The following is a 24,648-nucleotide window of genomic DNA, read 5'->3' as shown; positions in this document are numbered from 1 at the left end:
AAGCTTCCAATAAATTTCTACGTCGCACAAGATGTGATCATCCATGATCAAACAAAAACAGCTGTAATACTGTAATTGAGGCTAAAATCAGCAGCCCGCAGTAATTTGGCGATCACACACCTGCCCTCTCAAATCGAATTATGGAATTTCAGGGTTGGATATTTATTTCCTCATTCCCGCAATTGGAGAATTCTACAACGTGCTTGTATAATGAACTCCTTTGATCGATAAAGAGCCACCAGTTCATCCCACCTAATTAGAGCGGTACTCCAACCAAAACATGATTGATAAGCACTGCAAAGTGCAGGCAGGGATTAGGATTTGATGATGGAAGATGTAATAAATAAAGGATCGCTATAGGGTCTGGGCCATGCAACACGGAATGATGCACATTTTGCTAAGCTGCCAATTCAAAGTGCCCCAGCTTTACAACCAAAATGCAGGAAGATACTCTCTTTTATCAACTGACCTTGCATGCAAATTTTATGTTGAATTAGCTGAGAATTGGTTTTGCAGCACTTGAAATAAAGGAAGTGTGACTATAGTTTTAGGACGCAGTGTGATGACTTGAAGATCTGTTTAAGTGTTTAATCTGAAGCTATTTCAATCTTGTAACAAATCCACTGAGGCGAAGATCCCGTCACCAAAAGTTCCTTTATTTACAAGACATACTATACAAAAGAGCGCTCCCTGTGTGCTCCCTGCTTCAGCAAGCAGAGAAACTGACACACCTGCTTTAAATAGGGAACAGGAGGCTCCCTGAATAGGCTATCAAATAGGACTCAATCAGGGAGTTCATATTCTCGCAGGCCAACCTCATTTGCCTGGCTGAAGTCATCACAAATTCACACCTCTTAAAAGAATCTAGGCCATAGTTCTCAGTTAGAGTAAAACAAACTCTTCTGGAGTGCATTGATTGGCAGGCCACTTAATCTAGTTTAGAAAAAAACCAATCTAAATCTTGTCATGCAGTTTCAATAGATTTTATTGTTGACATTTCCAAAGAGTGGTTATTACAGCTGGGCCCATTATGAATGCTTAACTAAATTTAAAAAAAATACCAAACTACTTATCTCAGCAGGAGGGCTGAGTTCATATTTTGATTGATTGTCAGTTTTAAGAGGCTATTAGAGGATTATTTGTCTTAGTTGTGGGGGACATTTGTCCGGGGCCCCTAGCCCCAGCTGTGATTCCTGATGGCCCATTGAATCAGGCGTGAGCATCATGTCAGGATTCTTGCCAGGCGTCAAACCCGTTGCGAGTCTCCTGGCCTGGTGAGCCTGCCAGATCAGGTTCTTGTCCAGGGCAGATGAGAACCTGATCACAACTGCTTTAAATAGATTTTAATGCAATTAATGGGCTGGAAACCTGATTCATCAACCCCCTAGGAAGCTCCCTCCACCCCTAGTGGGATGTCCCAAAAGTGCCAATTAGTCCTAGTCCTGACAATCAGGGACCAGACACCATGGTCTCCGAGGGGTGCAAGGAGGTAAGTACTGCCTCCAACTGTGCCCAATGGACTCCTTTGCTGCTGCCAGGATGCAGATGGGTGGATCCTAAAGGGACCAGCAGGTTGGGGGAGCACTGGCTGGGGGAAGAGGTTGACTTTGGGACTCTCCCTTGCGATAGAGCTCTTGTAGCTGGACTTCTCCTTGTTGCCCTGGAAAATATGGAAGTCACTCAAGGTGATAATTTTAGGCAAATTTCTATAAAAAATCTTTATTATTGTCCATGTTCTGTAAAACCTTTGAAGTGGTCTCATTAAAATCCATGCCCCCTGAACACCTGAAAGTCTTCAAAATCACAGCAACTATTCTACAGTAGCGATTGCACTTGACTGATTTCAAAACCCTAAGTGTTAACAGATCTCTTTGAAATGTTTTGAGTGACAAGAGCTGTCAGTTTCACTCGGAAGATCCCCTGGCTTTCTCTCATAAATCCCAGCTGCTCTGAAACCCCTTTGAAGTAGTTTGATGGACAGGAGCATTCATTTTTTTTCTATCCATCCATGGGACATGGGCATCACTGGCTGGCCAGCATTCATAGGCCATCCCTAGTTGCACGAGGGCAATTGAGAGTCAACCATATTGCTGTGGGTCTAGAGTCACATGTAGGCCAGACCAGGTAAGGACGGCAGATTTCCGTCCCTAAGGGACATTAGTGAACGAGATGGGTTTTTCTGGCAATCGACATTGGTTTCATGGTCATCAGTAGATTCTAATTCCAATTTTTTTCAGTGAATTCAAATTCCACCAGCTGCCGTGGTGGGATTCGAACCTGGGTTCCCAGAACATTAGCGAAGTTTCTGGATTAATAGTCTAGCGATAGTACCACTAGGCCATCGCCTTTCCACTTGGGAGATCCCTTCTATCATGAATAAGCCCCAGCTGCACTGAAACCTCTTTGAAGTGCTTTGATGGACAGGAACATTGAATTTCGCTGGGGAAATCCTTCTTTGTGGCTTGAATGAGCCCCAACAACTTTGACACCTGCTAGGACAGCTTTGATTGACAGCTCCAGAGCAGATCAAAGAGGGGACTATCGAAGACTGTTTACACAAGGAACTGATGTCCCTTTAGCTGCTAAAATCTCTTCTGACAGATAGCTCCAGGGCAGAACAAACAATTTGTTTTTGATACGACCCCATGATGCCCCATCAAGCCTGAAGTGCTTCCTCTTTTTACCACAACTGTTCTGTCAGGCCCCATTCTTTTAACACTGATTTTTTTCAAGTTTCTGACCTTGCCTAGAAAGTAGTTATGCTTTTTAATACTTTTTATTTCCCATTGTTTCTTTTTCTTGCCTGCCAATCTTCATGCTGAACCCATGAGGTTCACATTACTGCTTTTTTATCTTGCTGTTTCTTTTTTTTTAACTCTGCCAAGCTTCAGGATAGGGTAGGCTGGGTTTTTATATGTTTGAGATAGAGGAGGCCGAGGGAAAGTTTAATTGAATTATATAAAATCATGAGGGTCCTTGACAGATGGAAATGGAAGGACCTATTTGTAAAAGCAGAGGAGTCACAGGGGATTTAGATTAAAAGTGATAAGCTTAAGGATTAAAGAGGAGTTGAGTGGAATTTATTTGAACCAGAGAGTGGGGTGGCGGGGGGTCGGGTTAGAGGCAGAAGGCTACTCAAACATGCAATGCATGATCACCCATCTGAGGGCGGCAGAGTGCGGCACGGTGGCACAATGGTTAGCACTGCTGCCTCATTAGCTAACTATTTTTTAAATGGTAAAAAATTGCAGCATGCTGCTGTGCAGAGGGACCTGGGTGTCCTTGTGCAGGAATCTCAAGGAGTTGGTTTGCAGGTGCAGCAGGTAATTAAGAAGGCAAATGGAATTTTGTCTTTCATTGCTAGAGGGATGGAGTTTAAAAACAGGGAGGTTATGTTGCAGCTGTATAAGGTGCTGGTGAGGCCACACCTGGAGTACTATGTACAGTTTTGGTCACCTTACTTGAGAAAAGATATACTGGCACTGGAGGGGGTGCAGGGGAGATTCACTAGGTTGATTCCAGAGTTGAGAAGGTTGGTTTATGAGGAGAGACTGAGTAGACTGGGGCTATACTCATTGGAATTCAGAAGAGTGAGGGGAGATCTTATAGAAACATATCAGATTATGAAGGGAATAGATAAGATAGAAGCAGGGAAATGGTTTCCACTGGTGGGTAAAACTAGAACTAGGGGGCATGGCCTCAAAATAAGGGGGAGCAGATTTAGGACTGAGTTGAGGAGGAACTTCTTCACACAAAGGGTTGTGAATCTGTGGAATTCCCTGCCCAGTGAAGTAGTTGAGGCTACCTCATTGAAAGTTTTTAAGGCAAGGATAAGTATTTGAACAGTAAAGGTATTAAGGGTTATGGTGAGCGGGCGGGTAAGTGGAGCTGAGTCCACAAAAAGATCAGCTATGATCTTATTGAATGGTGGAGCAGGCTTGAGAGGCCAGATGACCTACTCCTGCTCCTAGTTCTTATGTTCTTATGTTCTCACAACACCAGAGACCTGAGTTCAATTCCGACCTTTGTGAGCAATTTGCACATTCTCTCTGTGTCTGTGTGGGTTTCCTCCGTGTGCTCCGGTTTCATCCCACAGTCCAAAGATATGCAAGTTAGGTTGATTGACCATGCTACATTAGTGCCAGGGAACTAGCAGGGTAAATACATAGGGGCTACAGATGGGATTGTTGTCGGTGCAGGCTTGATGGGCCAAATGGCCTTCTTCTCTTGGAATTCTATGATTGTGTGAAGTGCCGTGATTTACGGGACTTCTGCCAAGGGCTGAAAAATGATTCTCTTTCAGCTGGCAGACATCTGATGGGCTGAATGCCCATCTCCTCTGCCATTATTTTCTTTAAATAGTCAATCTCCTCACTTCATCCAATGAGACCCTCAGAAGGACCATTCATATTAGTTAAATAAGACTTTCAAATAATTCTGACCTTGACATACTTGATAAGAATGAAAAATCTTCAATTGAACATTGACTCATTTGGTGTTTCATTGGCTGTTAGAAATTTTGCAAGTCTGACCTGTTGTAGCTCCTTTGGATTTAAAATTGAGCTTGGAGTTCTGACAATGCCATACTTAACAAATATTCCAGATCTTAATTAAAGCACCAGACTTCTTTCTACATGATTTTGCTTTCTCCTTATCACCATTCGCCTACTTATGAATATTCATAATATTTCAGTGTAATGAATTAGCACTCTGGGACATTATGATAAGGAGCTGTGCAAAATGCAAGTCTTTTTATGATGGTTTCTTCATCATTTTCAGCATCTAGTGATGGGGAACAAGGAAATGGCAGAGGAATTAAACAGACATTTTGCATCAGTCTTTACGGTGAAAGATACTCCAAACAGCCCATTAATACTAAAGAACATGTGGGAGGAATTAAATAGCGCCACCACCACGAGAGAAGTAGTATCAGACAAACTAGTGGTGTTAAAGGCAGATACGTTCCCTGGCCCAGATGGCTTGCCTCCGAAGGTCCTAAAAGAATTAACTACTGAGATAGTGGATGAATTGGTTGTAATTTTCCAAATATCCTTGAATTCTGGAGAAGTACTGGAGGATTGGAAAACTGCCAATGTGACACCCTGTTCAAAAAGAGCAGGAGGGAAAAAGAGACTAACTATAGGCCAATTAGTTTTACGCCTACTGTTGGAAAAATGTTAGAATTAATTAAGGAATTAGTCGTAGCACATTTGGAAAATCATTATCAAATCAAGCAGTGTCAACATGGCTTCATGAAAGGGAAATCATGTCTAACTAATGTATTAAAGTTTTTCGAGGATGATTTAACCGGAGTGGATAAAGGGGAACCAGTAGATGTGTTGTATTTGGACTTCTAGAAGGCGTTCAACTAGGTGCCTCACAAAAGTATAAAAGCTCATGATGTTGGAGGTGGTATATTGACATGGATGGAAAATTGGCTAATGAGCAGGAAACAGCAAGTGAGGGTAAGGAGTTATTTTTCAGGTTGGTGAACTGTAACCAGTGGGGTTCCACAGGGATCAGTACTGGGACCATAACTGTTTACAATATATATTTGGAGAAAGAAAGCAAATATACTGCATCCAAATTTGCAGATGACACAAACATAAATGGAAAGGCAAGTTGTGAGAAGGATACAAAGAGATATTGACAGGTTAAGTGGATTGGCAAAAAGTTGGCAAATGGAGGATAATGTGAGAAAATGTGAAGTTGTTGATTTTGGAAGGAAGGATAAAAGAACAGAGTATTATTTAAATGGAGAAGAACTGCAGAGAGCTGCAAAACAAAGAGACTGAGGAGTACTTGTGCATGAAAAATAGAAAACTAGCACACAGGAGCAGCAACTAATCTGAAAGGCTAATATGATGTTGGATCCTATTTCTAAAGAATGGAGTATAAGAATAAGGAAGTCTTGCTGCAACTGTATGAGGTACTGGTAAGATCACATCTGGAGTACTGTGAGCAGTTTTGGGCCACTTATTGAAGGAAATATATTATTTCATTGGGGGCAGTTCAGAAAAAGTTCACTGGGATGATCCTCGGTATGGAGGGATTTCCTTATGAGCAAAGGTTGAACAGCTGGGGACTCATTGGAATTTAGAAGAATGAGAGGTGATCTCATTGAAACATATAGGATTCTTCAGGGGCTTGACAGGGTAAATGTTGAAAGGATGTTCCCCTCATGGGAGAGTTATTCCATAAGACATAGAAGCAGAATTAGACCACTCGGCCCATCGAGTCTGCTCCACCATTCAATCATGGCTGATATTTTTCTCATCCCCATTCTCCTGCCTTTTCCCCATAACCCCTGATTCCCTTATTAATCAAGAACCTATATATCTCTCTCTTAAAGTCACTCAGTGACCTGGTCTCACAGCCTTCTGCGGCAAAGAGTTCCGCGGATTCACCACTCTCTGGCTGAAGAAATTCCTCCTCATCTCTGTTTTAAAGGATCGTCCTTTTAGCCTGAGGTTGTGCCCTCTGGTTCTAGTTTTTCCAACTAGTGGAAACATCCTCTCCACATCCACACTATCCAGGCCTCGCAGTATACTGTAAGTTTCAATAAGATCCCCCCTCATCCTTCTAAACTCCAATGAGTACAGACCCAGAGTCCTCAACTGTTCCTCATATGACAAGCTCTTCATTCCAGGGATCATTCTTGTGAACCTCCTCTGGACCCTTTCCAAGGCCAGCACATCCTTCCTCAGACATGGGGCACAAAACTGCTCACAATACTCCAAATGGGGTCTGACCATAACCTTATACAGCCTCAGAAGTACATCCCTGCCCTTGTATTCTAGCCCTCTCAACATGAATGCTAACATTGCATTTGGCTTCCCAGCTGCCAACTGAACCTCCACGTTAACCTGAAGAGAATCTTGAACAATGACTCCCAAGTCCCTTTGTGTTTCTGATTTCCTAAGCATTTTCCCATTTAGAAAATAGTCCATGCCTCCATTCCTCTTTCCAAAGTGCATAACCTCACACTTTTCCACATTGTATTCCATCTGCCACTTCTTTGCCCACTCTCCTAACCTGTCCAAGTCCTTCTGCAGCCCCGTTGCTTCCTCAATACTACCTGTCCCTCTACATATCTTTGTATCATCTGCAAACTTAGCATCAGTGCCTTCAGTTCCTTCCTCCAAATCGTTAATGTATATTGTGAAAAGTTGTGGTCCCAGCACTGACCCCTGAGGCACACCACTAGTCACCAAATGCCATCCTGAAAAAGACCCCTTTATCCCCACTCTCTGTCTTCTGCCAGTCAGCCAATCCTCTACCCATGCCAGGATCTTACCCTTAACACCATGAGCACTTAATTTATTTAACAGTCTCCCATGCGGCACCTTGTCAAAGGCCTTCTAGAAATCTAAATAAATAGTGTCCGCTGGTGCTCCTTTGTCTAACTTCCTTGTTACCTCCTCAAAGAACTCTGACAGATTTGTCAAACATGATCTCCCCTTGGCAAAGCCGTGCTGACTCAATCCTACTTTATCATGCACTTCCAAGTACTCTGCGACCTCATCTTTAATAATGGACTTTAAAATCTTGCCAATGACCGAAGTCAGGCTAACCAGCCTATAATTTCCCATCTGCTGCCTCCCTCCCTTCTTAAACAGCGGTGTTACATTTGCTACTTTCCAGTCTTCTGGTACCTTCCCTGCCTCCAGTGATTCCTGAAAGATCACCACCAATGCCTCCACAATTTCCTCAGCTATCTCTTTTAGAACCCTGGGGTGTAGTCATCGGTCCAGGTGATTTATCCACCTTCAGACCTTTCGGTTTGCCCAGAACCTTCTCCTTAGTGATGACCACTGACTCCTCTGGAGCTCTGGCATCCCACTGGTGTCTTCCACCGTGAAGAGAGTCTAGGATCAGAAGGTATAGCCTCAGAATAAAGGGGTGCCAATTTAAGACTGCGATGAGGAGGAATTTCTTGTCTGAGGGTTGTAACTCTTTGGAACTCCTTGCCACAGAGAGCTGTGGGCAGTCATTGTGTATATTTAAAGTTGAAATAGATAGATGATTGATCAGTAAGGGGATCAAGGATTCTGAGGAAAGGGCAGGAAAGTGATCATGAGGAATGTTGGATCAGCCATGATCCTATTGAATGCTGGAGTATGCTCAAGGGGCTGAATGGCCGACTCTTCTTCCTATTCTTATGGTCTTACAAGTGAGGTAATGTGCAACAGATCACTAGGAGTTATGCAAGGGCTGGTATTGTCATAACTCTGCCTCCTTGTATGGGGAATATTTGCCTTCCAATGATTAGATGAGATTGGAAACTTGTGAGGCTTCATACGTGCTAATTTATATCTCTCTGCTTTATTGCATACAAATGCAAAACCCAAGTGGAATGTGCTATCCTGATGCACCTGCCCTAGGTGGAATTTCAGAACTACACCTCATTCTATCATCATGGGCATGTGTGAAAGACAGAACCATTGGGATGCAGGTGTAATGAGGGAAAACTACAGATTCCATTCAGTTATATCACATATTTTAAATGGACATTGTATGGAACATCTCATTAGTCTTGTAATGAACTATGTTTTTGGAGAGTAGTTCAGTTCCAGGCTTCAATTTTCTGTGTTCTACGTTTCTACAGTAGAGAGTGTCAGAGGTAAATCCAGTGATAACTCAAAAAGACTGGTCACATAAAAGATCTAAGATGAAATGCTTCCTGCATTAATGTGAGCCTGGGTTACTCTTTCTTCAATTATTCTGAGAGAAGGAAAATCAAGAAGTGTTCTGGAATGTCAGCGGAACATGGTTGGCCTGGCTTTAAAAGTTTATTATTTATTACTCACAAGTAGGCTTACGTTAACACTGTAATGAAGTTACTGTGAAAATCTTCTCGTTGCCACAGTCCGGCGCCTGTTCAGGTACACTGAGGGAGAATTTAACAGGGCCAATGCACCTAACCAGCACATCTTTGAACTGTGGGAGGAAACAGGAGCTCCCGGAGGAAATTCACGCAGACACAGGGAGAATGTGCAAACTCTACACAGACAGTGACCCAAGCCGGGAATCGAACCCAGGTCCCTGGTGCTGTGAGGTAGCAGTGCTAACTACTGTGCCACCGTGCCGCCCCAGTAAATGGAACCAATAAAAATAATGCTGCTTTTGAACAATAACAATCTGGGATTTTCTCCAGGTTGGAATTCTAATTTGTGCTCATCACCCCAGGTCACTGTTACTGGTGTATTGTTTATATAGATATGGGGAAGAGGGCAGTAAAGAACCCTCACAAGGGAGCATTTTGAAATGAGATCACGATTTTGCATCTCAGGGGTGCCACCCCGTGATTCATGTAGGGGCATTTTTATAATTTTAAAGTGGTTGAATTCCACCTCAGTCACGTTGCCAGTGCTAACAGGAAGTACATCGATTCTTCTGCTGGCAGCAGCACTTAGATATCATTTGGGAGAATCGCGGTCATTGTTACTGAATATAAGTTTGGTTGCTTTTGTAACAGACTGACTTCTTAAAGGGATTTACGATCTTTGAATGGGTTTCATCAGTTTTTTGTATCAAGGGTGTATGAGTGAGATTGTTAGAAGTTTAATTTCTTCTAAACTCACATGCAACTGTGGTCTGCCTATGGCTGGTGGCATCGGGCTATTTGATGGCACAGAGATGGGGGAGTGGGGGGGGGGACATGTGGGCTAGGGGACATAACATAATTTTATAAAACTGAGCCTAAGTCACAGAGAACTGTGACCATTCTGCCTTGACACTCGCCTGCCGCCATTGGTTTTTTAAATTCATTCATGGGATGTGGGCATCGCCAGAAAGGCCCGCATTTGTTGCCCATCTGTAATTGCACTTGAACTGAATGGCTTGCTGGACCATTTCAGAGGTCACTTAAGAATCAACCACATTGCTGTGGATCTGGAGTCACATGTAGACCAGACCAGGTAAGGACAGCCGGTTTCCTTCCCTCAAGGACATGAATGAACCAGATGGGTTTCTCAACAATCAACAGTGGTCTCATGGTCCCATTAGGCTTTTCATTCCAGGTTTTTATTGAATTCAAATTTCACCATCTGCCACAGTGGGATACGAACCTGGATTCCCAGAGCATTACCCTTGGTCTCTGGATTACTCGTCCAGTGGCAGTGCCACTGCTCCACTGCCTTCCCAGTTGCCTCTGATTTTCCTCCAGAGGCAGCAGGCCTGATTCAATCTTGACCCTGCCTCCTTCCAAAGGAATTGCTTTGACAGTACTCTATATTGGTGTGGACCTGCTGGGTGAGGATATTTCTTTACTCAATCTACCTGCCTTGGGTGCAAAACTCCAGCCCATAGTATAACTTGTGTAAGACATAGAAATGGTTGAGTGGCACAAAAGAATGTCATCATGCCACTTTTTGTGTTGCTTTGTCACTTTAAAGGTTATTATGAATTTGAAATGTGAATCCAGATGAACAATCATCCTGAACAGGCACATTCTATGGAAGAATTAAGAAGTGGGGTGATTATATTCAAGATAGAAATGCCCAGTGTATGAAATATTTGACAAAATAATACTTTACTTCACTTAATCTTTGAATTTTAGATTTACATTAAGAATAAAGTCCAATTTTCAATTCTAATTCAGAAATAAACTGAAAATAATAATGAGAGCTCTGTGTATGAGATTGCTGTTTCATAATATCCAGAGTTATGCATTTCATATAAATAATAATTTTAACGGATATTCATATCAAAATAATTCCTCATATTGTGTATGCATGTTGTGTGCGAATTGTGTTGTGAACTCTGGTGAATTATTTTAATATTTTATTCACTGCTTATTTTATGATTTCCCCAATCATTTTGCTGTCAGTCTCCACCACAGAGTTTGATGTGAACTGTGCTGTCTTTGTGGTTTGTATCAGGGTGCAACTTGGGCAGAAACCCCACTTAAGGGCATGAACAGGAAATTACAGCGGGATGTTGGAAAAAGCCCAGAGGAATTTCACCCTCATAGTGAAAGCATTGAGAATGCACAATGCGTTGGAAATTTGAAATCAAATGAATTAGGCAGTAATTGAGTAATCATCAGGATTAATTAACCAAACGATAATAATTACTTGATGTTTCATGGGGCGTAAAATAAATATGCAGCGCTCTGCAAATGTGCTGTGCTCTTTGAAGTAGTTTGATTTTGTAACAATGGATGTGGTAGCATGATGTCTTCTCAAAGTGAAGATCTATTCAAATAGTTAAGACTGAAACCATAAATGCAGCATGTTTCCATCTGCCAAAGTAACGCACACAAAATCCTTTCACTGCTTCCCATCATAAAGTTTAATTCTAAAGTTGATTTATTTCACTCTTCGCTTATACCTCATCACATGTACGTGGCTCATGTGATGCCAAGAATTGGATATAATGGCCGGAGTTTAATGCTCCATAGCGAATTAGGTGGCAGGAAAGGGGGGCATTTAATCAGGAGGAGTGTGGGGACCCTTCCCATCTCCACCTCAATTAAATCCATGGCAAGTTCTTAAGTGGGCAATAAATGCATATTTCAAGACCTCATCCTGATGCCACTGCTATTGTTTTTTTTAATTCTTACTGGGACGTGTCCACCTGAGTGGTTTGCTAGGCCGTTTCAGAGGGCATTTAAGAGTCAAGAGTCACTGAGTCAAGAGTCATTGCTGTGGATTTGGAGTTACATGTCGACCTGACCAGGTAAGAATGATCGATTTCCTTCTCTAAAGGACATGAGTGAACCAGATGAGTTTTTATAACAGGCACCAATGGTCATCATTTGTCTTTGAATTCCAGATTTTATTGAATTCAGATTTCACTATCTGCCATGCCAGGATTCGAACCCTGGTTCCCAGAGAATCACACTAAGTCTCTGGATCACTAGTCCAGTGACAATACCGCTACTCCACTGCATCCCAGGGCCCAATGGGGGGGTGGGGGGGGGGATGTCTACAGCACAGCGAGAGCAAGCAAGGACTTGTGGGGGTGGGGAAATGAGGACATTGTGGTGGGGGAGGGGAAATGAGGACGTTGTGGTGGGGGGAGGGGAAATGAGGACATTGTGGTGGGGGGAGGGGCAATGAGGACATTGTGGTGGGGGGAGGGGAAATGAGGATATTGTGGTGGGGGAGGGGAAATGAGGACATTGTAAGAGGGAAGGAGAAGTGAATGAATTGTGATGGGAAGGGGAATTAGTACATTATGGTGGACAGGAGTATTCGGACATTACAGTGAGGGAGGAGGAGTGAGGACATTGCGTTGGGCAGTGATATGAGGACATTGTGGTGGGGAGGGAAATGAGGACTTGGGGTGGGACAGGGGAAGTGAATCCACAGCGGGACATTCAGTTCCCATAAAAACAGCAATGATGCAAGGGATGGGTTAGAAATGTGTTTTCCAATTTTGAAAGTTTAACCAGCCTCCTCCCCCTTCTTGGGAGTTTGATCTCTGTCAACCTTTTCTGAGATTAAGAGCCAATCAACCTGCTTCTCCCATAGCTTGCAATGGACAGCATGCTGATTTTTAATGCTTCCCCTTGACTTCCTACAAACCCCACCCATGACACAACCCTAGTGAGGACAGAAGTGATCTGATGCTATTCATTATGATTGAGTCAGTAGTGGTTTGATCAATGATAGTAAGTACAGGATTGGTAATGCCACTCAGGGTTGCTGATCACCGGCTGTGTCAGAGCGTCTAGTATTGGAGGGAAGAAGTTGGCAATATACCCATGGTAACCAACAGCAACCCTATTGAGTTATAGCTATCAGAAACTGAATTATCTTCCGCCATCATAAAATTTCCATTCAGTATTTGACAGTAAGTAGAAACTCACAATAGATCTTGATTATGGTGCATGAAGCAAGTTTATTAAATAAATAATGAAGGAGCACTAGTCTGTCAGGGATATAAAACAGCAATGAGTTTACTGTAATGCTAGCACCTGCAATCCTCAGCAAGGCAAACAAACAAATACATTGCAGCTCTAGAAACTAATGTAAACATTGATTGCACTGCGATCCTATCAAAGTGATTTACATTTATTTACGCGACAATCTGGAATTTTCCCATTGAAGTAGAGGAGCATCAGGATAGCAGGATTTACTCTCCTCCTGCTCCACATATCATAGAATCATAGAAACCCTACCGTGCAGAAGGAGGCCATTCAGCCCATCGAGTCTGCACCGACCACAATCCCACCCAGGCCCTACCCCCACATATTTACCCGCTAATCCCTCTAACCTACACATCTCAGTACTCTTACGGGCAATTTTTTTTAACCTGGCCAATCAACCTAACCCGCACATCTTTGGACTGTGGGAGGAAACCGGAGCACCCGGAGGAAAACCCACGCAGACACGAGGAGAATGTGCAAACTCCACACAGACAGTGACCCAAGCCGGGAATCGAACCCAGGTCCCTGGAGCTGTGAAGCAGCAGTGCTAACCACTGTGCTACCGTGCCGCCCATATGTGATGTGAATAGGACTGCCGCTTTTGACACTCTGGCTGGAATTTTACCGGCACGCCCGCCCTGATTCCGGGGGCGGGCGAGGTTCGGAGAACTGCATTCACCGTTGGTCTCGGGCGGGATCATACACGCCTCGGGCAGACATGCCGGTAAAATTCCAGCCAGAATGTGTGCTCCCCAGTGGAAGAACTAAATGTATTGGTGTTCTCAAGGCTTCTTTGGAACACAAATGAAATACTTTGATGACACTCCTATCTGTTTCAGGCAGGAGCACTGGCTGTTTAAATTGAAACCCTCTCAAAAATCACACCAAGAAAGGTTTAAGCAACAAGTGAGCAGGAGTTTTCTTTCACAGTGGCACAGTGGTTAGCATTGCTGTGTCACAGTGCCAGGGACCCGGGTTTGATTCCCGGCTTGGGCACTGTCTGTGTGGAGTTTGCACATTCTCCCCGTGTCTGCGTGGGTTTCCTCCAGGTGTTCCAGTTTCCACCCACACTCCACGGATGTCCAGGTTAGGTGGATTGGCCATGCTAAATTTCCCCTTAGTGTCAGAGGAACTAGCTGGGGTAAATGCATGGGGTTATGGGGATAGAACATAGAACATAGAACATTACAGCGCAGAACAGGCCCTTCGGCCCACGATGTTGCACCGACCAGTTAAAAAAAAACTGTGACCCTCCAACCTAAACCAATTTCTTTTCGTCCATGAACCTATCTACGGATCTCTTAAACGCCCCCAAACTAGGCGCATTTACTACTGATGCTGGCAGGGCATTCCAATCCCTCACCACCCTCTGGGTAAAGAACCTACCCCTGACATCGGTTCTATAACTACCCCCCCTCAATTTAAAGCCATGCCCCCTCGTGCTGGATTTCTCCATCAGAGGAAAAAGGGCCTGGTTGGGTTGTGGTCAGTGCAGACTCGATGGTGCGAATGGCCTCCTTCTGCACTATAGGATTCTATGATTTATTCATACTAAATATGAGATGATGCTGAGAATATGATTGCCCCCTGAGATTTCTGACAGCCTAGGGCTTTGTATACAACAAGTACAATTTTTAAAGGTACAGCGGCCAGAACAATGCCCTTTAAGTTTTATATTTTTATTATTCATTCGTGGGACATGGGCATCATTGGTTAAGACAGTATTTATTGCCCATCCCTAGTTGCCATGAGAGGGTGGTGGTAAGCTGCCTTCTTGAAATGCTGCCGTCCATGTGATGTAGGGAGGGAGTTCCAGGATTTTGACCCACTGACAATGAAGGAACGGTGATACATTTTCAAGTCAGGATGCTGTGTAACTTGGAGGGGAACTTCCAGCCAGTGGTATATTTGCTGCCCTTGTCCTTCGAGACAGTCGCGATTGTTGGTTTGGAAAGTGCTGTCTAAGGAGCCTTGGTGAGTCGCTGCGGTGCATCTTGTAGATAGTACACACAGCTGCCACAGTGTGTCGGTGATGGAGGGAGTGAATGTTTGTGGAAGGGGTGCCAATCAAGTCCTGGATGGTGTCAAACTTCTTGAGTATTGTTGGAGCTGTATCCATCCAGGCAAGTGGAGAGTATTCCATTACATTCCTGACTTGTGGTTTATAGATTGTGAACAGACATTGGAGAGTCAGGAAGTGAATTACTCACCTCAGAATTCCTAGTCTGTCATCTGCTCTTGTAGCCGCAGTATTTATATAGCTTGTCCAGTTCAGTGTCTAGTCAATGGTAACCCCCAGGATGTTGATAAAATCCTGGAAACCCCCAGGATGTTGATAATGGGCGATTTAGCAATGGTAATGCTATTGAATATAAAGGGGTGATGGCTAGATTCCCTTTTGGACTCTCATCAGTCCAAGAATTGGACATTTTAGAGAAAAGGCATTTTGAGGTAAAGAATTGCTGTGGGGTTAAATAAAAAGTCAAAGACAGAAGATGTTATCAAATTGCTTTATTCCAGTTGGCCAATCACAAAAGACATCATTGTAAGGCAAGTCATAGGTGAGTCATCTGCTAAATTTGATGAAGGCCAGATTTATCTGCCCTGCCATGATGGGACCCATGATGTGGAGATGCTGGCGTTGGACTGGGGTAAACACAGTAAGAAGTTTAACAACACCAGGTTAAAGTCCAACAGGTTTATTTGGTAGCAAAAGCCACACAAGCTTTCGAAGCTCTAAGCCCCTTCTTCAGGTGAGTGGGAATTCTGTTCACAAACAGAGCTTATAAAGACACAAACTCAATTTACATGAATAATGGTTGGAATGCGAATACTTACAACTAATCAAGACTTGATTAGTTGTAAGTATTCGCATTCCAACCATTATTCATGTAAATTGAGTCTGTGTCTTTATAAGCTCTGTTTGTGAACAGAATTCCCACTCACCTGAAGAAGGGGCTTAGAGCTTCGAAAGCTTGTGTGGCTTTTGCTACCAAATAAACCTGTTGGACTTTAACCTGGTGTTGTTAAACTTCTTACTGTGATGGGACCCTCCATGGGGGATGTGGTAGACCAGCCAAAGGTCATTGGTTTTCCATGGAGTCAGACAATCCTGGCAGCAGACAGGGCTGGAGAATCCTGCCCAATGTCTTAAATTCTTTCGACCTTTCATTTAACCTGAGATCCAATAAAATCATGGAATGTGCCAACTTAACTAGAGTCCAGTAGCCTGAGGAACCAGTGATTTCTTCATCAATGATCTCTACTGCATGGGAGAAGGGCATGAATATGGTGACTTAAAATGAAACACATCCGAGACAGAATTGTGGTGGGTGCATTTACTCCCTGACTTCCTCCAAGCCAAAGTTGATCTTATTTTCAATAAGATTATCCAGCTGGTTAGCCTCTCAAGTTACGTGACCATTACAGTGACAATCTCAGAGGAGAGAAGTGTTCATGAATCTGAACCTACACATCAGCCACAGAAGCGCAGGAATGACCCAAATCGGGATAAGCCATCTCTGAACCACCCTGCCGAATGGCCTTGCCAATGCTATGGTGTGAAGTGTCCTCACAGAAAAGACAAATGTGCTTGTCAGGAAAACAGAGGTCGTTTAAAGGGATCTATAATTGGATTGCTAAATATTAAAACTAAGGTATAGACTTATTTTCTAATATTTAAATTTAATTTACTGTTTCAGTGTAGGGAAGGGTAAACCTATAGTTAACTCCAAGTTAAACAAAAGTTTATATATGTGTGGGGTTTTTTGTTTCAGGTCAAACTGTGTTTCTATTATGCTGCAAAAGAGTTTACAGTGGGTAAAGTAAATGTAAGCTTGGAGAAAGAATGAACTGTTGCTTAGCAACCAGGGGCATTTTAAGGGTAGGAAGGGTTTTTAAGTTTTAGGGCTGGGTTTTCCAGGTGCGCTTGCCCTGAAACTGGAAAATCCCGCCCGAGGTCAACGGACCTTTCCATGGTCCGCCTCTCATCCGCTACGATTCCCGTGGTGGGTGGAATAGGAAAATTCACCTCTTAACGGTTAGTTGGATCCAGGCAGAAGGAGCTTCACAGGGAGAGAGAGAACATCTCTCATAGCTTTGCTGGAAGAAAAGCCACACAATAGAGAAAGGGGTAAGAAAGCAAGTGCCAGAAATCTAAAGAACAGCTGGTGAAGGAAACTAGAGAAATGAAAATACGTTCCCCAGAAGTTTGAAGTTAAAGTCACAGAGGAAACTGGAACTAGAAAAGGTACTGTTCACTGAAGTCACAGACAGAGCTGAGAGGGAGGTGGCTAGTGAGAAGACAGAGAGATATCTGAAGTAATGCTAAGGTTTGTGATATTTAACTACTCACAGGGAAGTGACAGTTGAAGTAATTGTGGCTGGATCTCAGAGTTTATGTACAAGCGTCAAAGCATTCAAAACGAAGGTATACTGAAAGGAGAGTTTGAAAACCTGGAGACAGATCATTGCTAAAACAGTGGATAGAATGCATTGTTTGAAAGGGTAGTTGGAAAACCTGGAGGAAGATCCTTGATGACAATATCTGAGGGAAAGCATTGTTCAAAAGAAGACTTTAAATTGCATTGTTTTGTGAGTGAAGTTTGAAAACATTTGTGTGACAATCATCTGGAGGGAATTTGAGGAGAAATCCACAGGAGATTGCTTGAGTAGCATCTGCCACTGGGCTTCAGAGTGGGGTGTTATCCCAGAAAGTGGGAGTGAAGGAATGTTGTATTATAGCTAAACTTTTCATGTTTAATAAATTTTTTGTTGTTAAAAGCTAATTGCCATTCCTGTCCTGTTCCTCCATGTTTTTTTTAGCAGAAAAAGCAAAATGTGATGGTCTTCTGAGCCAGGGTTCCATTCTGGGAACTTCCCATCCATCAGTAAAATCATCTGGGATCATCTACCAGTATTCCACAGCGTTTCCACTGCCACAATATAGTGATTGCGGGGTCTGTCAGCAGAAGAGGGTCACCTGGCTTGAGGGACCAATGGGAACCGAGAGTGAGTGATCACACCAGAGCGTGGAGTCCTCTCTTGGGAAAAAATACATCAGGAAGCTCTATAGTAAACATATAAAGACTGGAGCAGTCTGGGGCTGCAAAACCCTGTATATCGTTCTTCTTTATCAATAAACACCTTTTGTTCTCAACAAAGTTTCAGTTGTCTTCACAATGCCTGAAATGCCATTATGTAACATATTGACGACGAGGTGGGTAAATTTTGAAGGCACAGTCTGGTCTGTGAATATCTGGTTTGATTGAAGTTTGGAAAAGAGGGATATCAGCCTGTTTTAGGTTGAATATTCTCAGAGAGAGTGGTCGAGGTGGTGCCATACCCTGAGGGGCAGACAGAGTGGTGTGGCTGGCAAGTCAAGAATCATAGAGCCAAAGAGGTTTACAGCATGGAAACAGGCCCTTCTGCCCAACTTGTCCATGCCGCCCTTTTTTTTAAACCCCTGAGCTAATCCCAATTGCCCACATTTGGCCCATATCCCATTACACCCATCGTACCCATGTAACTGTCTAAATGCTTTTTAAAATCTAGAATTGTACCCGCCTCTACTACTACCTCTGGCAGCTTGTTCCAGACACTCACCACCCTCTGTGTGAAAAAATTGCCCCTCTGGACACTTTTGGATCTCTACCCTCTCACCTTAAACCTATGCCCTCTAGTTTTAGACTCCCCTACCTTTGGGAAAAGATATTGACTATCCAGCTGATCTGTGCCCCTCATTATTTTATAGATCTCTATAAGATCACCCCTCAGCCTTCTAAGCCCCAGAGAAAAAAGTCCCAGCCTCTCCTTATAACTCAAACCATCAAGTCCCGGTAGCATCCTAGTAAATCTTTTCTGCACTCCTTCTAGTTTAATAATATCCTTTCTATAATAGGGTGACCAGAACTGTACACAGTATTCCAAGTGTGGCCTTACCAATGTCTTCTACAACTTCAACAAGACATTCCAACTCCTGTATTCAATGTTCTGACCGATGAAACCAAGCATGCCGAATGCCTTCTTCACCACTCTGTCCACCTGTGACTCCACTTTCAAGGAGCTATGAACATGTATTTTTAGATCTCTTTGTTCTGTAACTCTCCCCAACGCCCTACCATTAACTGAGTAAGTCCTGCCCTGGTTCAATCTACCAAAATGCATCACCTCACATTTGTCTAAATTAAACTCCATCTGCTATTCATCAGCCCACTGGCCCAATTTAGGTTGAATAGTCTCAGAGAGAGTGGTCGAGGTTGTGCCATTCCCTGAGGGGCAGACGGATTGGTGTGGCCGGCAAGTCAGGAGGTTTGGAAAGATATAGGAAATGAAAATGAAGAGAGATGAGCCTTCAGCAGCAAGAGAAGTAAGACTTGAGTTGAAGAGGAGTTGCTAAAGTTTTTTTTTCTGGAAAAACAAAGGAAACACAACAGTGTTTGAAGTATAAAGAAGATATGCCCAGCGAGAAGAGAACTGTTTTTCAAGATTAAAAAGAACAAACTTGGATAGAAGGCAGAGATATGCTGCAGTGCTAAAAAGAGGGAAAAAAGCCTCAGGGAACTGCAGGGCTTGTCCCAGAAACACGGGAAAGCAAGAAACTGTGATTGCAGGCCTCCAGTTCACAGGAGAGCCTGCGGGGGTTCAGGGAGTGAGCCCTGCTCTGAGGGACTGCAGGCCATCAAGATTTGAAGTTTTTGAACAAAATAAGTCCTTTATCTGCAAAAAAAGGAAAAAAGTTATTAAGTTTTTCAAGAAGATAGCGGTCTTGACTGGACAGGTTGGCAGCCGCTAGTGAAATTGAGAAAAAGATCAATATTAGAGCAAGGAGAGGAAAAACTCTCCAGCCAGCCAGAAAATGGGAAAACTATGGAACTTGATTTAGAAATCTTCCATCAGCTAAAAAAAAGAGCAATTAAATAGTTCAAAAAGGTCCAAGAAAGAGGAGCTGCAGTTCCTGCCAAAACTGCAGAAATGTGGGAAAAGCACAAGCATAGAGAGAGAGAAACAGCAGAAACAGCTGCGGCAATTGACAGTCTTAAAGCAGTAATGCATTTAACATTGCACAACATTTAATACAGCAACCACAAGAAGGAACAAAGGATAAAGGTAAGCAAAATCAGAGAAGACTCCAGATAGAGGATAACTCTGAAAAGGGGTTCGTAAGCAACCCAAGATCTCAGTGGAGTAAATTAAGACCTCAAGGAAGAGGCAACGCTGGAACTCAGAGGAGACACTAAGCCCTCAAGGAAGAGGCAATGCCAGGCTCAGAGTAGGCAGTAAAAGACCCCAGAGAAGAGGGAAGCACTGGGAGACCTCAGAAAAGGAGGAAGCACTGAAAGAACCCAGAGAGAGCACCGAAATACCCCAAAGGAGGGCACTGAAAGACTCCAGAAGGAAGGCAACGACAAAAGACCCAGAAAGAGGAAAATGGAAGACCCGAAATGACTAAATGAAGAGCTGAAGGTAGGCATGACTTTGTTGCATCCCATCCTTTGGTATTGTAATGAGAAGTTCCTTGAAAGTCTTAGCAATGAATTAAAAGCAAAGAATAAAGTTGTAATTAGTCAGAAAGTAAGACCAGCCACAGCAGAAGAAGAAGCAAGAGCAAAGAGAAAAGAGTTGGATTAACTTAACCAAAAACTGCAGCAAATAGGAAATGGGTTAAAAATTTATGACCCATAATCTAAATGATGAATAGCCCAACTACATCAAAAAAAGAAACAAGCACTATGGAAAAGGTAGCTCGGAAATCCATTAGGACCAGTATGAAATAGTACAGCATTTAGCAGCAAGCGGTGAAGGAATTGGAGTTAGGGCATGAAGATGTGAACAGAAGGTAAAAAGGGTTGAGGAAAATAGCACAAGCAGAACTCAGCTACAGGAGTGGTAGCATGGAACTTGAGAAGATCCAAGGAAATTCCATCTAATGGATGCTGCCAGTCATGTGATGGGTGAGAGAACTACTTCAGAGTGAAACACATCAAAAATTTGATTTATGGCACTTATGTAAGACATCCTGTGCCATCTTTGATTTGATTTGATTTATTATTGTCATATGTATTAACATACACTGAAAAGTATTGTTTCTTGCGCGCTATAGAGACAAAACATACCGTTCATCGAGAAGGAAATGAGAGAGTGCAGAATGTAGTATTACAGTCATAGCTAGGGTGTAGAGAAAGATCAACTTAATGCAAGGAACGTCCATTCAAAAGTCTGACAGCAGCAGGGAAGAAGCTGTTCTTGAGTCGGTTGGTACGTGACCTCAGACTTTTGTATCTTTTTCCAGACAGAAGAAGGTGGAAGAGAGAATGTCCGGGGTGCGTGGGGTCCTTAATTATGCTGGCTGCTTTGCCGAGGTAGTGGGAAGTGTAGACAGAGTCAATGGATGGGAGGCTGGTTTGCGTGGTGGATTGGGCTACATTCACAACCTTTTGTAGTTCCTTGCGGTCTTGGGCAGAGCAGGAGCCACACCAAGCTGTGATGCAACCAGAAAGAATGCTTTCTATGGTGCATCTGTAAATAGATTGCCATCTATTACAAAGGTCGTGGTACTGCTGAAGCAGAAGTTAGACCAGAGAATTCTTTCGAGATCCATTTGAATGATCAAATACTCGTCCTATTATAGAAAGGATATTATTAAACTAGAAAGAGTGCAGAAAAGATTTACTAGGATGCTACCGGGACTTGATGGATTGAGTTATAAGGAGAAGCTGAATAGACTGGGACTTTTTTCTCTGGAGCATAGGAGGCTGAGGGGTGACCTTATAGAGGTCTATAAAATAATGAGGGGCAAAGACAAGGTAGATAGTCAATATCTTTTCCCAAAGATAGGGGAGTCTAAAACTAGAGGGCATAGATTTAAGGAGAGAGGGGAGAGATACAAAAGTGTCCAGAGGGGCAATTTTTTCACACAGAGGGTGGTGAGTGTCTGGAGCAAGCTGCCAGAGGTAGTAGTAGAGGCGGATACAATTTTATCTTTTAAAAAGCATTTAGATAGTTACATGGGTACGATGGGTATAGAGGGATATGGGCCAAATGCGGGCAATTGGGATTAGTTTCGGGTTTTTTAAAAAAAAGGGCGGCATGGACAAGTTGGGCCGAAGGGCCTGTTTCCATACTGTAAACCTCTATGACTCTATGTGGAATACACAAATGAGTTGGAGAAATTGGCATTTAGCAGAGATGCAGAAATTGTCTTGTATTTAACGGTGCTGAGGAGGATTTAGCAACCGGGGGAGGCAGTGGCATAGTGGTATTGTAATCCAGAGATCTGGGGATCCAGGTTCAAATCCCATCACACCAACTGGTGAAATCTGAGGTCAATAAAAATCTGGAATTAAAAGTCTACTGATGACCACGAAACCAATATCAATTGCCGTAATCAATTGGTTCACTCATGTCCTTTAACTCAGTCCTAACTCAGTCCTCAACTCAGTCCTAAATCTGCTCCCCCTTATTTTGAGGCTATGCACCTAGTTCTGGTTTCACCTGCCAGTGAAAACAACCTCCCTGCCCCATCTTATCTATTCCCTTCATAAATTTATATGTTTCTATTAGATCCCCCCTCATTCTTCTAAATTCCAATGAGGATAGCCCCAGTCTACTCAGTCTCTCCTCATAAGCCAACCCCCTCAACTTCAGAATCAACCTGGTGAATCTCCTTTGCACCCCATCCAATGCCAGTATTCAGGCTTGGGCTGATAAATGGGAATAAATTTTTGTACCACACAAGTGCAAAGCAATAAGAAGAGAGTCTAACTATCTCCCAGCATCACCATCATTGAATCCCAACCAACAACATTCTGGGCTTATCATTGACTATAAATAGAACATAGAACAGGCCCTTCGGCCCACGATGTTGTGCCGAGCTTTATCTGAAAAAGACTTGGAATTCTGTGGCAAATAATTTAGCTCCTGACTCCTCAGAACCTCTCCATCATCGACATGGATTCATGAAGGGAAAGTCGTGTTTGACGAATTTACTGGGTTTTTATGAAGATGTGACTAGTGCGATTGACAGAGGGGAACCGGTGGATGTGGTGTTTTTAGATTTCCAGAAGGCATTCGATAAGGTGCCTCACAAAAGGTTGCTGCAGAAGATTGGGGTACACGGAGTTGGGGGTAAGGTGTTGGTGTGGATTGGCTATCTAACAGGATAAACTTTAACCTTCTTACTGTGTTTACCCCAGTCCAACGCCGGCATCTCCACATCATGACTACCATCGACACCGCAAACTGCCGGCTCCAAGTGGAGAGGATCTCCAAGAAGATCGCGCACTTTAACCTGGTGTTGTTAAACTTCTTACTGTGTTTACCCCAGTCCAACGCCAGCATCTCCACATCATATCTAACAGGAAGCAGAGAGTTGGAATAAATGGGTGCTTTTCTGGTTGGCAGTTGGTGACCAGTGGCGTGCCGCAGGGATCGGTGCTGGGGCCTCAACTGTTTACCATTTACATAGATGATCTGGAGGAGGGGACTGAGTGTAGGTATCAAAGTTTGCTGATGACACGAAGATGAGTGGGAAAGCGAATTGCGTGGAGGACGTGGAAAGTCTGCAGAGAGATTTGGATAGGCTGAGCGAGTGGGCGAGGATCTGGCAGATGGAATATAACGTTGGCAAATGTGAGGTTATCCACTTTGGAAGGAATAATAGTAAATTTGAATATTATTTAAATAGAAAAAAATTACATCATGCTACTGTGCAGAGGGACCTTGGCGTCCTTGTGCACGAATCGCAAAAACTCAGTATGCAGGTGTAGCAGGTGATCAAGAAGGCGAATGAAATGTTGGCCTTTATTGCGAGGGGGATAGAATATAAAAGCAGGGAGGTCTTGCTGCAACTGTACAAGGCACTGGTGAGGCCGCAACTGGAGTACTGTGTGCAGTTTTGGTCCCCTTATTTGCGAAAGGATATATTGGCCTTGGAGGGAGTGCAGAGAAGATTCACCAGGTTGATACCGGAGATGAGGGGTGTAGCTTATGAGGAGAGATTGAACAGATTTGGTCTTTACTCATTAAGTTTAGAAGGCTGAGGGGTGATCTTATAGAGACATATAAGATAATGAAGGGGCTGGATAGGGTAGAGATAGAGAGATTCTTTCCACTTAGAAGGGAAACCAGAACTAGAGGGCACAGCCTCAAAATAAGGGGGGGCCGGTTCAGAACAGAGTTGAGGGGGAACTTCTTCTCTCAGAGGGTAGTGAATCTCTGGAATTCTCTGCCCATTGAAGTGGTGGAGGCTACCTCGTTGAATATGTTTAACTCACGGGTAGATAGATTTCTGATCGCTAAAGGAATTAAGGGATATGGGGAGCAGGCGGGTAAGTGGAACTGATTCGCTTCAGATCAGCCATGATCTTGATGAATGGCAGGGCAGGCTCGAGGGGCTAGATGGCCGACTCCTGCTCCTATTTCTTATGTTCTTACAAGGCACAAGTGGGCGGCACAGTGGCACAGCAGTTAGCACTACTGCCTTACAGCGCCAGGGACACGGGTTCAATTCTAGCCTCGGGTCACTGTCTGCGTGGAGTTTGCACATTCTCCCTGTGTCTGCGTGGGTTTCATCCAGATGCTCGGGTTTCCTCCCACAGTCCAAAGATGTGTGGGTTAGGTTGATTGGCCATGGTAAATTATCCCTCAGCATCGGGGATTAGCAGGGTAAATGTGAGGGATTACGGGAATAATGCCTGGGTGGGATTGTTGTCGGTGCAGACTCGATGGGCCAAATGGCCTCCTTCTGCACTAAAGGGATTCTATGATTCTAT

General features: G+C 43.5%; 1 protein-coding gene across 1 annotated transcript in view; it reads left to right on the top strand.

Moving 5' to 3' along the window:
* The window catches only part of LOC144502445 (GTP-binding protein Rit2-like), a 222,636-nt gene that overhangs the window by 60,575 nt on the left and 137,413 nt on the right, over positions 1 to 24,648 (top strand).

The sequence above is a fragment of the Mustelus asterias genome, chromosome 1 (genome assembly GCF_964213995.1).
Source record: "Mustelus asterias chromosome 1, sMusAst1.hap1.1, whole genome shotgun sequence".
Taxonomy (NCBI): Eukaryota; Metazoa; Chordata; class Chondrichthyes; order Carcharhiniformes; family Triakidae; genus Mustelus; species Mustelus asterias.
The sequence above is the reverse complement of the archived record's forward strand: the minus strand, read 5'-3'. Positions and strand labels throughout refer to the sequence as shown.